Source organism: Camelus bactrianus, chromosome 6 (genome assembly GCF_048773025.1).
Source record: "Camelus bactrianus isolate YW-2024 breed Bactrian camel chromosome 6, ASM4877302v1, whole genome shotgun sequence".
Lineage (NCBI taxonomy): Eukaryota > Metazoa > Chordata > Mammalia > Artiodactyla > Camelidae > Camelus > Camelus bactrianus.
This window is the reverse complement of record NC_133544.1, coordinates 25,008,686-25,027,013: the sequence shown is the minus strand read 5'-3', so window position 1 is coordinate 25,027,013 and position 18,328 is coordinate 25,008,686. Positions and strand designations below refer to the sequence as shown.

The following is an 18,328-nucleotide window of genomic DNA, read 5'->3' as shown; positions in this document are numbered from 1 at the left end:
CAGTGTTTTGTTTTCATCCAAAATCAGTGGGAGGCCATTGAGGGGTTAAGTAGGGGATTGCTATTATCATTTTCCTTTAGAAGAGATCAGATAACTAAGAATAGGTTTGGAGGAAGATGGTAAAATAAGTTTAGGTACACCAGCTAAGAGGCCACTACTGTGGTCTGGGTGAAATAAGATGGTAGCTTAGAAAGAGGTGGGAGTAGAGGGAGTTAGAGAAAATTAAGCAGATTAGAGAGCTATTTAGGAGACAAAATAAACAGGATGTGGTAATAGATTAGATGGGATGGGGTAGGAGGGGGTAGTGTGGGAGAGGAATTTGTCACAGATGATGCCCAGGTTTCTGATTTGGATGGCTAATGGTGCCACTCTCTAGGAAAGGTACTCCCAATGGAGTGGCAGGTGTTGGGGAAAGAGCCTGTGTGATTTTGGACTTGTCTTATGGTGCCCTTGAGACATTCAAGTTTCGTTGTTCAGCAGCCAGCTGGATCTGTGGGTCTGAACTGGAAATACAAATTTGGGGAAAATTAGCAGAGACAGCAATCGAAGCTGTGCATATGAATGAGATGCCCCAGGAACCAAGTATAGTGTAAAGAGAAGAGCAGGGTCTCAACTTCAAGGAAACTCAACACTTAATTTTGGGTAAGAAGAATGAGCCTGAAAAAGTGACAAGCGGGTGGGGGAAGTGAAACCAAGCCTAGAAATCGTGGGTCACAGAAGTGAAGGCACGAATGATTCATGAGAGAAAGAGTGCTCAGCCATGTGGAAAGATGATGAAAGGTCAAGTAAAATAGGAGCGAAAGATGCTCATTGCATTTAACAACACAGAAATCATTGGTGACCTTAGCCAGAGATGTAGATGTGGAGTGACGGGATGGAAGCCAGGGTGGGGGAGAGAGTGGGAAGTGAGGAAATGATCACAGTGAATATAGAACAATGTTTCACAACTGTGAAGGGGAGGAAAGAGATTGGACAGTAGCCTGAGATTCTTGGAAGGTATAAATTATATGATGGGTATAAAATACTTAAGACAGTGTTTTGCCCAGAGTAAACTGGGACTGAGGGTGTTCTCCTTAGAGAAAAAGATATGAGTAGTTTGAAAGACCCAGGTCCCTGACTTTAGTGCTTCCATGTGTCATTAGTGAAGCTTACATTCTAGAACTACAAAGTGGACTCAGGCCTCTTGAAAGAGAGACCTGGAGGACAGCTGGGAAAGGAAGAGATTAAAGCTACTTTCTTCAGGAATCACATGGTCCCAGGGTCAGGGAGGGCAAGCAGAGTCAATAACTGTGGTTAGGGGTGAGGCGTGGGAGAGACAATTTCCCTCTGAAGGTCCAAACCCCCAAAGCATCTATCTTTCAGTGTAATTCAGTCAAAATCCATGAAGCTTTCATCAACTACTTTCACTCACTGATGTCCCTTAACTCCTGTAGCACTTAGGGCCCTATATAATTTATTGTTTATGTGAGTCTCTAATAAATCAAACAGATAAAATGATATTTATTAGAAGGAGCTTATTTTATAAGTTCAATGTTTATTTATTATAAGATCAATAAATGAGAAAAAAGAAGCTGTTCTAATAATGTTAAAAAAAAAAAAAAAAGGAAAGAAAGGAAATCAGGAGTTCTATTGGCTTCAGAAGCCAACTTTTTCCTTTATTTTGTTTTGACTATAATTCGACCTTCAAATTCTGATTCATTTAGACCAGTAGCTGCAAATAATAACAGTTTTACCCAACAATGTTAGGAGGTTCTCTAGTTAATCAGAGATGATAGAAGGACATTTATTCTAAAGTTTGCACAAAAATGAGCTAGTCCAGAGAACAAGAGGCTTTTAATGTTTTTTATATATATATATGACAAACTATTTTTGAATATTGTATTAACTCCTTTATTTTATTTACATATTTTATTTGTTCCTCAAAACAACCCTACCAGGTGATTGTTATTATTATTCTCTTTTAATGTGCAAGAAAATTGAGGCTCAGAGAGATTAGGCAGACACAATTGTGTTTATGGAAATGTGAAAGTTTAGATGCACTAAACAAGTCTTCCATTGAAAACAACTAAATATCCTGGATAAAATTTTTTAATACCTCGATGATTTGGCATTAAGAGAGGAAGTAAGAAACCTATGGAGTGAAAGAAGAAATTCAAATAATTGAGAAGACTACTGAAGCTGGCTATAATCCTGAGGATGATAAACTTAGGCTTGAGATTTTATAGTCTCCCAGGGCTCAGAAGACAGGGCCCAAGTGTTTCCAGATTCTTGTAATGTTTGAGAAGAGGGTGAAAAATACTAATTTACATTAGACTTCAATAATTTAAGCATATAGACTTTTTCTAAGATAATCACCAAAAGAATGATAGAGAACATCTTTTCCAAACCAGTACCAGAAACAAAGAGAGTGAAAAAAAAAATCAATTAATGTGAAAGAAACCAAGAAAAGGCGGTGGTGGTGGGTACTATGAAAGGATGAGACAAATAAAATGTATAGAGAATGATGTGGAAATTAATCCAAATGTTGTTATTGCAAGTAAAAGAAATACATGTGGGTTAAATCTCAGCCTAGATTAAAAAACAAAATCTAGCTATATGCTATTTAAAAGAGATATATCCAAAACATAAAAATACAAAAACAAATGGAAAATAATATACTAGGCAAACACAAACATGAAAAACTCTGTTATAGCTCTATTAATAATAGTCAAAATAAAATTTAAGGCAAAAAGAAAAATATGTAATTATAAAAAGTTAGTCATAATGATTAAAAGTTTAACTTGCTAGTCAAACAACAGCAAAAATTCCAAACTTGTATGTTTCTAATTACATAGCCTCAAAAAAGAAAAAAATCACAAAATTGCAAGGAAAACTAGAAAAATCAACTATCATAGTGGGAGATTTTAACACTTTTTTTCAATAATTGAAAAATTAAGCAGACAAAGTTCAAGAGAATGTAGGAAATTTGAAAAACAGAAGTAATAATCTTGGTCTAATGGTAAAATGCAGAAGATTTCATCCAAAAATGGGGAATACACCCATAATAAAACCATATTGTATGATTTGTAACATAGATATCAATAAAATGTATGACAATAATAGTACAGAAGCCAGGAGTTGGCAAACACAAGTATATTTATATATACTACATATTGCAAGGTTCTTATACTCCATGTGAAGTGGTATAATATCACTTGGAGATAGACTATGACAAGTTTAAAATGTAAAGTATAAACCCTAAAGCAAGCACTAAAGTAACAAAACAACTGTTTAGAGCGAATAAGCCAATAAATAGAAAAAATAGAATCATAAAAGTACTCAATTACTCTGAAAAAAGACAGAAAAGAGTTTCTGGAGAACTTCTGGACACATAGAAAAGATGGGACAAATAGAAAATGAATACTAATATATTAAACCTAATCATATCAGTAATCATATAAATGTAAATAATCTAAACACTCCAATTAAAAGGTAGAGATAGTCAGATTGGACTGAAAACAAAAACCAGAAAAACCAAAACCCAACTAAATGATGCTTACCAGATTACAGTTAAAATATAAAGGTACATATAAATTAAAAGCAAAAGGATGGAAAAAGATATATCATGGTATCATTAGTCAAAAGAAAGCTGGAATGGCCATATTAAGTGGATTTCAAAACAAAATGTATTTCCAGCAGTAAAGAAAGTTATCCCATAATAATAAACGGAGTAATTCATCAGGAGGATATAACAATCCTAGACATTTATACACTTGATAATAGTTGCATTCAATAGGTGCTTCAAAACACATGAGATAAAAACTGATAGAATCTCCATAATTGTAGTTGGAAATTTTAATACCCTTTTCTATACCCATTCTTTTTAAGTACATGCAGACCATTTATCAAGAAAGATCAACTTCTGGCCATAAAGTGGTCTCAAAAAATTTTAAAGGATTCAAATCATATGAAGTATGTTCTCTGACCATAATGGAATTGTTATTATGGAATGGAATAAAGAAATCAACAACAGAAACATATCTGAAAAACCATCAAACATTTGAAAACTTAACACACTTCTAATAATCCATGGGTGAAAAAAATTTTTGATTTAAAGAAGAAATCAGAGGGAAATTATAAAATATTTCGAACTGAATGAAAATGACAACACAACATATCAAAACTTGCGGGTGCCATTAAACAGTACTTAGAAGCAAATTTTAGCACTAAACACCTGTATTAGGAATGAACAAAGGTCTTGAAATAATGACCTCAGCTTCCACCTAGAAAAGGAAGGGCAAATCAAACACGAAATAAGTGAAAGAAAGGAAATAATAAAGATCAGAGCAGAAATCAGTGAAATAGAAAGCAGGAAAAAAAAGAAAGAAATCAATGAAACCCAATGCTTGTTCTTTGAGAACATCGATAAAAGTGATAAACTTCTAGCCAGACTGATCAGGAAAAAAAGAGAGAAGACACAAATGACCAATATTAGGAATGAAAGAGGTGACATTACTACAAATTTTGCAGATATTAAAAGGATAGCAAAGAAATATGAAAAATGTTGTGCCAATAATTTTGACATCTTAGATGAAATGGGTAATTTCCTTAAAATATACAACTACCAAAGCTCATGTGAGATAAAATGAATATCCTTATATCCATTACAGAAATTTAATTTCCAGTTAAAAACCTTCTCACAAAGAAAACTTCAGGCCCAGAAGGCTTTACTAGTGAAGTTTATCAAATATTTAACAAAGAAACAATACTGATTCTACACAAACTCTTCCAGAAAATAGAAGAGGAGGAAATTTTACCTATTCATTTTATAAGGCCATCATTACCCTGATGCCAAAATCAGACAAAGATATTATAAGAAAAAAAAACTAAAGATCAATGTCCTACATGAACACAGATGCAAAAATTTTAAATATAATTTTGGCAAATCAAATCCAGCAATATATAAACAGGATAATACATCATCAAACCAAGTAGAGTTTATTCTACAAATACAAAATTGGTTTACCTTTCAAAGATCAACCAATGTAATCCATCATATTAATAATCTAAAAAAGAAAAACCGTAAGGTGTTCTTAATAAATGCAGAGAAAAACATTTAACAAAATCCAACATCCATTCCTGATAAAAACTCTCAACAAACTAGGAATAGAAGGGAACTCCCCAGACTGGAGGGGAAAAAAACCCATCTATGAAAAAAAATCTATGGCAATATCACACTTAGTCAAAGAGTGAATCTTTTCCTCCAAAGATCAGGAAGATCCCTCAAAGAGGAAAATGTCTGCTTTTACCACTTCCATTCAACATTGTCCTAAGCTTCTAACCAGTGCAATATGGCAAGAAAAAGAAGACGTAAAACTGTATTTACAGACAATATGACTACATAGATAATCTGATGGAATCTACAAAAATGTACATTCAAGTGATCTCAGCAAGATTACAAGATATAAGATATAAAAAGCAATGGTATTTCTACATACCATCAGTGAACAATTAGAAGCTGAAATTTTAAAAAACCTATACCATTTATAATGGCATCAAAATACAAAGTTCTTAGGGGTAAATCTGGCAAAAGATGTGCAAGTCCTGTATGATAGAAACTATAAAATGTTACTTAAAGAAATTTTAAAAGGCCTAAATAAATGGAAAGTTATCTCATTCATGGGTCAGAGACTGAGTGTTTAGATGTCAGTTCCCCCCACATTGATCTGCAGTTTCATGGGCATTCCAATGAAAATCTCTGCCTGTTTTTTCCTTTTGTTAATATTTCAGAAATCAACATATGATCTAGCCATTCTACGCGTGGGTATTTACCCATGGGAAAAGAAAGTGTAAGCCCACACAAAGATTTGTATATTGATGTTCAAAGCAGCTTTCTTAAACCAGAAACAACTCAAAATTCATCAACTGATGAATGGATGAATAAAATGTGTATATCTATACAATGGAATACTACCCAGCAATAAAATGGAATGAAGTACAGATACACATGCATGAATTTCAAAATAATTATGCTGAGTAAAAGAACCAGGAAAAAAAAGAGTATAAACTGTTTTACTCCATTTATGTAAAACTCTAGAGAATGCAAACTAATCTACAGTGACAGGAAGCAGATCAGTTGTTGCCTGGGTAGAGAGGGAAGAGTGGGGAAAAACAGAAAGGAGGGTTTACAAAGGAATAGGAGGCAACTTTTAGTAGTGATGGTTTGAATATGGTGATAGTCCCATGGATTATATGTATAAATTGATATATATATCCATATGTCAAAAATATCAAATTTTACACTTTAATTATATATAGTTTATGTATGTCAATTATAACTCAATAAAATTCTTTTAAAAAGAAGTTAGAAAAAGAACTGAATAAAAACACAAAGAAAACAGAACATAACAAACAAGTTAATGAAATAAAATAAGTAATTTATCCAAGATTATACAGAGGATGGCAAAATTGGTCCCAATTCAGATTTGTGTGACTCCAGAACTTGTGTTCTTAACGTAAGTAGAACATCACCATCGCTTTCCCAATTTTGGTCATGAGGTATCACCTTCATTATTTTTGTCCTATCAAGTATCACCTACTATTGTTTACTTAATACTTTTCTTTAAATTGACTCACTTTTAAAACTTAGCCTCATTCTAGGCAGTAACAGCTGTGAAATCAAGATTTTCACAAGCAGTTGGAATTTTCTTATTATACATTAAAATAAATACTTGTCAATTCAGAGGAAAAAAGCTCACCCATTGTGATGATTTGTTTTATATGTCAAAGTAGCAAGGCTATAGTATCCAGTTAATCAAACATTAACCTATGTGTTTCTGTGAAGGTATTTTGTATTTGCGATTAACATCCACAATCAGTTGACGTTAAGTAAAGATTATCTTTGATAATGTGGGTAAGACCCATCTCATCAGTAGGAAGACCTTAAAAGCAAAACTGAGGTTTGAGGAGGAAAAAATTCTCTCTAGAGACTACAGCATCACCTCCTGCCTGAGAATTTCCAGCCTGTGGACCTTCCCAACAGATTTCAGACTTGTCAGTTTCCAATGAATTCCTTGAAATAAATCTCTTAACATATATTGTGTCCTCCTGTTCTGTTTCTTTGGAGGACCCTGACTGATACACCCGCACGTCACCCATTTCTTCCACTCTTCTAAAAGCAAGCTAAGAAGGAAGCAAGTGGGGGTAGGGTATAGCTTAAGTGGTGGAGCGCATGCTTAGCATGCACAAGGTCCTGGGTTCAATCCCTGGTACCACAACTGAAAATAAGTAAATAAAATTAGTCCCCCCCACCAAGGAAACAAGTGGATAGGGGAGGAGGGGAATGAGAGGTGGTGGGTCAAGTGGAGCCAAATGAAGACCCCTCCCTCTTTAATGTAGGGAATGAAAATGCAGGGGACAGCATGGGCAAGCCTCTCCACCTGTCTGGGACTCACATATCAACTTGGAGGGGTGGGTACAGGAAGGGGAAGTAACGCCATCCCCATGAGGTGGATGGCTCTTAGAATCACAGCCACAGCCAAGAATGGTCCAAGGCCAGGGCCTTTGGGAATCGTCCCCCGGATCTACCCCCTCTTGAAGTAGATGAAACCTGAGCACCAGTGTTACTCGCCTAAGGACTACAGAGCCCACTGATTCCCAGTCAACTGCGAATCTCCTCTGCGGGGATACTGGAGCAGCCCACAGGGACACTCCATCCACTCTTGTGGTCCCTGTGGAAGGCCACAGGGACTGAGAGACATAAAGTTCCCATCTGTCCCCTACATCCTCTCTCAGCTCTGGCTGCACATTAGAATCCTCTGGGGAGTTTTAAAAAAATTCCAGTATCTGAGGCCTACCCCAGACCACTTCTATCAGGATCTCCGGGAGGACCGGCTTGAGCATCAGAGTTTTTGAAAGCTCCCCCAGGTGATTCTAATGTGCAGCTGGGCTGAGAGCTGCTGGTCTAGACGGAGCACAAGGATCATCCAGCTGCTGCATTTCACTCCACATTTTTCACCTCACATTTTATTCCGCCTCCATCCCCACTCGAGGGCTGTCCATTCTCATTATTTTCTGTGCTCTGCCTCAATGGGAAGGACGAGGGAGAAGAGCACCTTCTCTGTCCCTGTGCTGCCCTAGAGCCTGGCACACCTCACCTGCTCACCACCGTCCCATTTGGAGCTGCTGCCCCACTGAAGCAGAATTGCTAGTATCCCTCCATCTTCCCCAATCTGATAGAATTTCTAATGGAACTGGGGAGAAAGGAGGGCGGGAATGGGATGTGGGGAAAAATGAATATTAGTACCTATGCTGTGCCAGGCGAAAGTTATCTTCTCATGTGATCACCAAACTCCATATAGAAGATATCGTTTTTCCCATCATATAGATGAAGCAACTCAGGTGAACAAGGTTAAATAACTTGCCGAAAGTTATATAGCTATTAAGGGACAAAGTACTGCTGCCACACTAGACAGTCGGATCCCCTCTCTGGGCCTTGGTTTTCTTACATATAAAGTGAGGAAGGTAGGGTAGGTAACTTTAAAGATCCTTTTCAGCTCTGTGATTTTCTTGATTCCATTTTCTTTTCCCAGGCAGTTATATATTCATTTCGCTTCCATCTTAAAAGAAGGGTCACTGGAGCTCAGGGGATGGGAGGGTCACACAGTCAATTTCTTGCCAAGTTGGAGCTGGAACCCACGGTCCAGCAGCCTGGCACATTGCAGTGGTCATCAGTCAGGGCTGGATGTGTACAATTAGACTTCCCGGGGAGGCACTGAAAGTGCCAGCACAGGATTCCGGGAGCCAGGGCTGTGCCCCAGCAGAAGCCACCGAGAGGGACCGCTCAGTCCATGGACTTGGGCTGAGGGGGAGGGAGGACAGCCCAGAACCAGTCACTGTGAAGTCTCCCCAGGCATTTCACGCTCTTGAAAATGGCCCAGAGAGAGATGATATCAGGAAGCGTATATAATGGGTTTTGGAAATTGGCTAATTTTGTCGCAATCATCTGCATGTTGTCCAATGCATGCTAAGCATCTAGGACCAGCGTGGGCTTGTGAGTAGGGCCAGGGTGTCCAAGGCCTTCAGGGAGATGTGGCATGGGGAGGGGAGGGCAGAGTTGCTGGTCAGTTCTAGTTGCCCGAAAGACCCCAGCTGACCTCAGACCACCAAGTTGGATGTTGGGTCAATGCCCTCTCTTGCCCCACAAAGAGTCATCCCCACCCACCTCTTCCACCCTCTGTCTTTACATACTCTCTCTTCTTTCTCCTCGGGCCTCCCTTCCCACCCTTGCCCACAGCCCTGTCTCCCCACTGCCTCCTGGCCATCCCTGAGCAGAATTCTTCCTGCCCTCAGGTCAATAAGCCATCAATATCCTGCACTGAGAAGGAACACACAGCCCCTTGCACGCCTGAGTCACCAAGAACTGCTCTCCCAGCCCCTCCCCGGGCCTCTGGCATGCTCCCTCCACCCTCTGGGCCCTGCTTCTCCCACCCCAGAGACATTGCTATCCATCAGCTCTCTGCCTCGCTGGTCACAGTCACTTTCTCTGGCTGTCTTCAGCTTGGTTGTTTATTTTCCTCCCCTCCCCTCCTCCTACTCCCTCTTCCTCCACTTGTTCCTGGATTCAGCTTTGCTGTAAGTTGCTTCTCAGGGCCGTCCTGCAGAATGGGCCAGAAAAGACGCCCAAGGCAGTGCGCTCATGTCCCCTCCCAGGTGACCCTCTCCCCTCGTCAAAGTTTAGGATCTTTGAGGAAAAAGGGCTAACGTCTCCTGCAGAGGCATGTAATGCCGTTTAAAGGGCCCAAGATTTGGAATCAGAGGACTCCAGTTTCGGAACTAATTCTGAGAGAACTTCGGGTAGATTCGTTAACCTCTCTAAGCCTCAGTTCTCTCATTTATGAAATGAAGCTGTGAGAAAATAATAGCTTTCATTTACTGAGTAAATTCTATATGTCAGCCTCCCTGCTAGGCACTTTTGAACACAACTGCGTTTGCACACGTTTGTGAAAGTGCTTTGTAAATCAGAAAGTGCTGTGCAAATGCCTCTTATTATACAGAAACCCGGAAAGCCACTACTGGCATCTACATAGCTCTCCTTTGCACCCAGAAAAAGAATTCAATGGACACTTTTGACCAATTCTGTTAACAAAAAATTTCATGCATACATCATCTCATTGACCTGCATGTGGCTGCTCTGAAGTAAGTAAGCAAATATGACTGGCCCCACTCTGTGGGTAAGGAGGCCAAGACCCAGAAAACGGAGCCTGGGGAACTCTGCTTGTTTTCTCCACTTCCACCCATGCACTCCTGCCCTCCCTGCCGTCCACCCCTCTGTGGTGGACTGGGAAGTATACCTATTCCATTTTATCTGATGGTAAGCAGGGGTGTGGGGTGTGTGGGCAGTGTGTAAGTGTGCCTTTGGCATAAGCAGCATCTAGAAAGGTGGAATGAAATGCCAGGCGGAGAAGTTACTTGGAACAGTCAGGGTGGAGCTCTGAGAGCAGCAAAGTGCCCCAGGTGGTCCAGGTGGCGCAAGCGGCACTGTCTCCAGAGGGAAAGGTGCGTGGTGGGGAAAGCTTCTGGAGCCAGAAACCAGGAGGAAATTGGGCCGCCTAAGTGAAGGTATGGTGTCACATGTTGGGTCATGTGATCAAGATTCTGAACATGGGGCTCTGAGCCCAAGAGTCTAGCAAGGACTTATCCTCACTCTCTGCTAACCTTGGGCCAATCAGATCACCTCCCAAACTATACCTGGTATCTCAGGCCAGACTCTGGTCCAGGAGCTTGTGTCTGAGCCAGCAGCCCTTCCTGGAGACCAGTGTAATCATCCAGGCCTCGACCACCTCTTTACCTCCAGCCACCAAAGGACACAGCTAATTCCTGCACAGGCTGAGTCATGGCACTGGCCTGCACACGTGGACCAGAGCTCCCTGGTCAAATGGACTAGGTTGGGGTCCACATATCCCTCCTAAGAATTTAAGCTAAGTCTCTTCAAGTGCTTTAGACCCTCACCCTTTCTACCTCCTTCTGAAATCTCATTTGATTGGTTTTCTGTGCACTTCTCTCTTATCTTGTATTTCTTCCTCTCCACCGGCTCCTTATTAGCATTTAAACATGTTTGAGATTCACTCTTTAAAAACAAAACGAAACAAATTCCTCTCCCTTATCCCCACATTCTTATCTCAATAGTCCTGTATTCATTCTTGCTTATGTAACAGTTTTCACCTCTACATTTTGAAGCTTAAAACAACCAACACAAAACAATAAACATTTATTATTATCACATTCAGTTTCTGAGGGTCTGGAATCTGGCTGGTTCATCTAAGACTTGTGCATCTCATGGGGCTGCAGTCAGAATTAGGTGGCAATTATGTGAAGGTTCGACCAGGGCTGGAGGATCAATCTGCTCCCACTATGACTCACATATGGCTGTTGGCAGGTGGCCTCCGTGTCTCACCACATCCGCCTCATGATGGTGCAGCCATCTTCCCCTAGAGTGAGTGATCCAAGAAAAAGTGGCTAAAATAAAAGTTGTGATATCATTTGGGAAAGGAAAATCAAAATGGTGATGGTATTGCTAACAGAGCTCTCTAAAATGGAGCCAGGAGACCAGTGAGGAAGTGTGACTCATACACATCTCAGCCTGGATGGAATCTGAACTTTTGACTTATTGTCCTAACAAAGACATCCAGGACATCTGCCAGAAACTCAAGATACTTATCAGACTCTTTCCCTAAAGTAACTCATGATAGCCTATCTACTTATCAGACGCTTCCCCTAAAACAACTCATGAGAGCCCATCCCTTAAGGACAAATAATTCTTTTCTTGTATCAGAGTACAGACTCGTGGCTTTTGCCTTGTTATAAGCCCCTGACTCTTCCTCTTCTCTGGAACACTCTTTTAGCTTTACCTGAATCTGTCTCCTGAATTACAGTTCATAAGACTCCAAGTTAAGCTCTTTGTTCTTTATAGCCTCGATACTGATTATTGTTTGACACTTTTGTACTAATATCTTGGAAGTGACATTCCATCACTTCTGCTAAATTCCTTTGGTCTCACAAAACAACCCTGATATGGTATGGGAGGTGAGAACGCCAGGAGGTGGGGGTCATTGGGGGCCATCTTGGAGGCTGGCTACCACACCCTACTTCATAGGCAGACCTGTTCAAAGAGCTGTGCACCTTGGCTGTCTCCACATTCTGCTCTTCTCTCAGACTGCTCTCACTGAGTCCCCAGTGACTTCCTTATTTCGAAATCCAAAGGCTACTTCTCAGTCCTTATCTTACGTACGTGGCCCCTCTGCAGCATTCCATCCTGTTGAGTCCTTCCTCCTTCACAAACACTTCCTTCCTTGGTGCCTGTGATATCACAGGCTCCTGGATTCCCTTTACCTTTTGGCCTCTCCTTGGTTGCAGTCACAGCCTTCTTTTCTCCCATCTGTCTATCTATTAAGGTTGCTGCACCTCAGGGTTCTGCTGGGGTTCCCGCCTGTGAACATCACCTGGCCTCTGCTGACCTCATCTTCTGGTGCTCCCTGCACCCCTGCAGAATGTCTCACTGCTCCTGCCCTCCTCCTATCGTCATCAGTTCAGATCAGCACATCAAGGGTACTCTTTGTCTAGTCTTGAGTTCCTCAACTAAAGGAGGAGGAAGAGTCCTGAAGGCAGTAAGGATAAAGGCATAAATTAATGGGGGGAGTAATTGAAATTTATCGATCTCAGATGGAGAAGTCTGCAGGGTGGTTTGATCATTATTTTCAAGTCTACAGAGGCCCCTTTCTTTGAGAAATACGACCAACTGCCCTGCCTCTTCCAAAGACCAAATAGAGAAAGGTAATGTTTTAGTAATGACAGAAATGACAGATCCGGGTTAAAACAGAGAAACATTAAATGCCAGGAATTAGCTAGAGCAATGTGGAGTCTGATCAGCAGATTCTTTTTTAAAAAAGTAGGTTAGGTTTTTGCACATCTGAGATAATTCCTGGTAGACTGAGCTAAGGGTGGGAAGTATATTGGATAACTGGCCACATCCCAGGATCCACATCTTCCATGGCTGCGTGAAGGGAAGTCCATGGTGGCACTGAGCTCAGAATCCAATCTCTTGTCCATTTTCAGCAGTGGAGTGTGATTGTGGTAACCCCTGGGCTGCAGAATAGGTTCCTTCTGGCCTGCAGGGTCAGGGCAGTCTAGCAACTGCCATTTGGTTGCACCAGTCCCAAAACTGGCCAGAGCTTGGAGTTACAGGTAGGGAGGAGTGGAGTGAAGACAGCATTGATTGGTACTGAGAAGAGGAGCACAATCAGAGATTGGCTAAGGAGAATTGGCTAAGGAGCTGGTTGGTGCATCACCTCCTCCAGGAAGCCCTCTCTGATATCACCAAAATGGCTTAGGGCTCCACCTCTGTGCTCCCACAATGCTCTTTGCTACCTTGGTCCTTAAATGAACCTTGTGGCACTGAAATGGTCTAAGGATTTGTCTCTCTACTCATCAAACTGTGAACTCCTTGATTGCAAGAACCAAGTTTTGTTGATGGCTGTGTCTGGAAACTGGCACAGGGTGTAGGCCATGTGAAGAGCTGGGTAAATCAGTCTTAACTAGTTGACCTAGATGACAAAGCCTTGGAGGACTCTGTGACACATCGTCCCCAGAGGTGACTTCAGTATAGCCCAGCAGAAGGCCCTGGCTTTTTGGAACCACATTCCAATGGGACGGCTGAAGGGATGACCCAAAGAAATGGGGTTCTGGCCCCTGCTCAGCCACTTATTAGCAGAACGACCTGACTAGCACCTGACAATCCCTTCCCCATGCCTCAGCTTCCTCATCTATCAGATGGAGGTGATGACCCCATAGATTCAGAGTTGCCTTGAAAATCAAATGAGATAATGAGTGTGCAGGCGGTGAAAACAATTCGAGAAAGGTCTGTAAGACTTATACAGAGGTAAGAAGTTATTAATAGCTTCATTATTATTCTTACCCAGAATGCCCATGGAAAAGCAGTAAGTGGCAGCCCCAGCCCCCGCACCCCACCCTCCCATACTATTTCTGTCCCTGGAAAGCAGGTTCTTGGAGTGGTAGTCCCCGCTCTGCCACTGTCAGGGGAGGGGGTGGATGTCGGGTAGAGATCCCCCCTCCCCAGCTCTCCAGCCTGCCTCTCCTTGGGGGCTCTCACCAAACACTTTGATTTAGAAAGCATGGCTGACACCAGCACACCAGCCAGCTGGAGGACAGCAGGCAGCATCTTGTCTCTGTCATGTCACTTGATGCTGCGGTGGTGCTGGTGCGATGCTGAGGTGACCCCTCGAGTCAGGCCTAGGAACAAGGGGAAGCAGCTTTCACTCCTCTTCTGCATTTCTGAGAAAGAGGGAGCTGCTCCAGGTGGCTGGTCCTCTCTCTCTTCCAGCTTTTCTCCCCATGGCTCCTCTGCTGCCTACAGCCCCCCAGGCCTGCAGAGTGGAGAGCTGTGGCCGGGAGTGGGAACAAAGCCAGGGTTTTCTCCTCCCCAACGCTGCTCACCTCCCTGCCGTGCGCATGTGCTGCTTGTGGGCATCAGCTGGCCCATTACTAGGGAGCAGCAAAGAGAAGCAGGTGGCCCCAAGACAGGAAGAGGAAATCCAGATGGGTGGGGTATGATGGTGACCTGTCCTCCGGAAAGTTCTGGAGACAACATCGAGGCTCTGCCAGCCAGCAGAATCCCCTGGGATGTAAGCCCTGAGGGCTCCCGGCAGAACACCTGACCTCTCTATCCCTGGACCTCATCTCCTGGTTTCCCCGGGGCCAAAATTGCTAACCTGTGAACAACAGCATAAGGGCAGAACAGCCCTGTAGATGTAGGGTTTTCACTGGCTTTGGGAATAATCGAAGCCCAGGGTCAGCAAAATAGTAGATACAGAAGAGAGAAAGTCTGGAGTATAAAACTGAAGTCCAAGAAAGGCTGGCACCTGGAGTGAGGTGTCAGCCAGAGGCTCCGCCAGCCCCGCCCCAGGGCTCCGTCCGCAGTGGGAGGTTGTTGCCAGTCTCCTGGGAATAGGCCACTATCAGAGAAATGCAGCCCAGCCTGGCTGCTCAGAGGAGGACTCCTACCTTGGCCTAGCTCCCCCTCCCCACTCGGCCAGCCAGGTCTGCTGCTGCTGACTTAAAACGGTGCCCTCAATTCTATCTTTAGCGCTGGCTGCTGGGAGCCTGAGTGACAGGAAGGGTGGGGGCTTGTGCTGGGGTGGGAAAATTTTGCAGCTACCTGGCTTGCTGAGAAGGTGGCACAATTGCAAGGAGCAGGGCCCGTGTGGTATTCATTGCTGCATCCATGGCCAGTGCAGTGGCGGGCACTGAGCTTCACTGATACTGGTTGAATGGATGGGTGGATGCAGCCAAGCATGGGTGGAGCAGAGTCCCCCAGAGGAGAATGAAAGCATGACCAACTGGTCGGTCCATAGACCAAGTCTTGAACCCAGAAGGAACTCTGCCTGGTCTTGGGCAAAAGACTTCTTCTCCTGGCCTCAGTTTCTTCATTTGTAAAAGGGAACTAGATAAGCAGTTTTCAGACCACCTCCATGGACCACCACCACCACATCCACCACCACCTCTAACCCCCCCCTCTCCCTCCATAAACAAGGCGCTGTTGCTAGGTGCTTGAGTTGAAAAGAAGGGAGATGATGGATTGACAGGGCTCTCCTACCTCTACCATTGGGGTTGAGTCATTTTTATCAATTCTGGATATTGAGCTTCCTGGAAACAATTCTTTTAGACAAAGGGCAGCTCAGTTCCCCAAGCAAATCCAGACTTGAGAAGCCAGAATGAAACTGCCTCTTGCAGCAGGTGGCAAGAAAAGCCCCTCCGCTGTCTTTCATCAGGACTGATATGAAAACCCCTTATCTGAGCAATAAAACACCGGCAAGTGTCCATCCAGCCAATTATCTTTTCCAGTAAGAGAAAGTGAATGCAGTGCCCAAGAAAGGATGATGAGGGGCTGAGGAGAGGCCCCTGCAGGGCAGTAGGAGGGTGGGTTGGGAGGGGCTGATCAGGGGATGATCCAAACCCACAGCTGGACCTCAAGGAGGCTTAAGGAGGCAAGAGTTCGGAGGAAAGAGCCAGGAGAGGGATGTGGAGTCAGGATCCATCCTCCCCTGACTGTCCTGAGGTGGGAAGGCACACAGACCTTTGAGGTCCCAAGTGTGATCTAGTGGCCTGGTGTCCTGGGAGCTGCATGCCAGCTTGGAGTGCTGACCCAGCGGGGCCCAGAGAACAAGGTTACTGGCAAGGCAGGAAGGCCCTGGTTCTGGAAAGGGAAGCCTGGCCCCTAGGCCTGCCTTATGAAAGGAATGAGGTATGACTGGGACCTCAGGAAAGTTATTTTAATCATGTGTGCCTCCATGTCTTCCCTTGTTATAGGGAGGTGACTTCAGACCCTGCCTATCTCACAGAGATATTCTGATCAAAACAGATTATAGATGTGAAAGTTTCTCTTTTTAAATATTAAAACTGCTTTACAGGTATTATCCAGTGACCAGCATGCTGAGGTCTAGCTGGCAGGACCCTGCTTCTTCTAGGCTTTTCTTCCTCCTGCTCTTGTAAACTTACTTGGGTGAAACCCAGGCCCTAGTTTTCTTTCTCTTTTGAACTTCCTTTGCCTTCCTCTCATAAGTGTTCCCCTGCCATCCCTTTCTTTCCCCAGCTTTTACCCTGGTCCAGCCTCTGGTGCTGAGCTCCCAATAAGACAAAGTTCCTGTTTGGACCTCTTTCTTCAACCTCCCAGTTTCTGCTCATCCCACACACCTGGAGCATTATTATCCATCCCTACTTGGAAACCTGCTGTGTGTTCAGGTGTGCATCCCACACTGGGCCAGAGCTATTCACCAAGCGAGCCACCTTGGCTGCCTGCTTCTTACTGACCCAACCCCTCCAGGTACCACCTGACATGGGCCCCTTCAGATAGTCAACTTTCTGCTTCCTCCTGCCTCCAGACCATCCCCTTGCCTACTACTTGAAAGGCCTTCCCATTTCTCTCTGCTAAATCAAGAAGAAAATATCCTTTGAATAGTTGGTCAAACATCTCCTCCCCTTCAGGAATCCTTTCCCAAATCACCTCACTGAATTCTTGACCCCTCCTTCACTTGGATACGTTCTTGAATAGACCAGGATTGGCATCTCTGCAGTGTGTGCATCTGTGAGGTATGTGTCTGTGGATTCTGGTAAGTCCTGTGATGATCATCCTTCCCACAGGCTCCACACCCACTGGTTCCCCCTGGTGTGATTGGTACAGACAGCTGACCGACTGGCAGACTCATTACATGGGAAGATGACCAGGTCAGGTCTGGTGTTGGGGAAAATGGAGGGACAGCGTCAAGAGCAGAGGCTGCAGTGACCTTTATGACAGTGAGGCTCCCCAGAGGCTTTTCACTAAGACGTGGCCAGAGGGTGTCCTCCTCTAATGCCATTCTGCAGCACTCATCACCTACAAGCTATGGCAGGGATTATGGATGAGGTGCAGACATCGTCACCCGTGCCCGGGTTGGCAGGCTGGTTTGTTCTGGCTGCCTGCACATTGCTAACGGATGAAGGCTCAGGGGCTACTTCTGTGCTGACATCAGGCTCAGCACATAGTCCTGGCCTATTTTGTAGTTTTAAATCCAGAGATGCCAAGGACAGTGCGTGTTTGCTGCACAGGCTGGTGACTTAACCCAGAATACCCTTTAGGTTCTTTCCAACCCTGCGGTCTCTTTTTGTATCATTCGGGTTGGAAAATGAAAAGCCCTCTCTGCCAGCAATTAATTTACCAAAATAAACAAGAATTCTGCTTTTCGTGACAAAGACAGTCCCTGAAAGCAAATCTTAGGGCTGCCAGATTGCAATTTCAAGTGGGTGCAGCTTGTGTGGTTACAATTTACAGGTGATTTACCACGGAGGTTATGAGAAAAGGAGAAAACACAGTCAGGAGGGAGTAGAGAAAAGTGTTGCCCAGCTCTTGTCCTCAAATCCAACTTCTCTGGCAACAAGTCTTGTGTCCTTGACTCTAGCTTCCCCCCGTTTTTTTTTAAACCACAGATGATTCTTGTTTTTCCATTCTGTTCTATTTGGCGTATTTCCAGCCCTTTCCTGACAAGGGTGCAGCCTGGCCCACTGCGTCTAAACCACATCACTGGCTGCTGGCACCTCCCATGCACCCCCATCCAGGACCCTTGGCTTGCTACATTTCACCAGAGGGTCTGGTCCCGTCATCAGAGAGCTGCTTCTGGGGTAGTTCATTTAATCTGCTCTAGAAACAGTATCCAGGCTGCAGAGATGCAACTTCGCTCCTTGGCCTTCCCTGAATGCTGAATGAATAGGGGCAGGGACGCGATGCATTGGAAAGGGAGAG

At 43.6% G+C, this 18,328-nt stretch overlaps 1 protein-coding gene across 6 annotated transcripts in view; it reads right to left on the bottom strand.

Moving 5' to 3' along the window:
- Positions 1 to 18,328, bottom strand: part of SYNDIG1L (synapse differentiation inducing 1 like) — a 54,832-nt gene that overhangs the window by 33,004 nt on the left and 3,500 nt on the right. For 5 of the 6 annotated variants that reach the window (XM_074365255.1, XM_074365254.1, XM_074365251.1 and 2 more), the window contains exon 2: positions 11,401 to 11,468. The exons of the other annotated variant lie outside the window; for it this stretch is intronic. The gene's annotated coding sequence lies outside the window, so the exon portion shown is untranslated. The remainder of the gene's footprint in view (positions 1 to 11,400; positions 11,469 to 18,328) is intronic. 6 annotated transcript variants of the gene reach the window in all.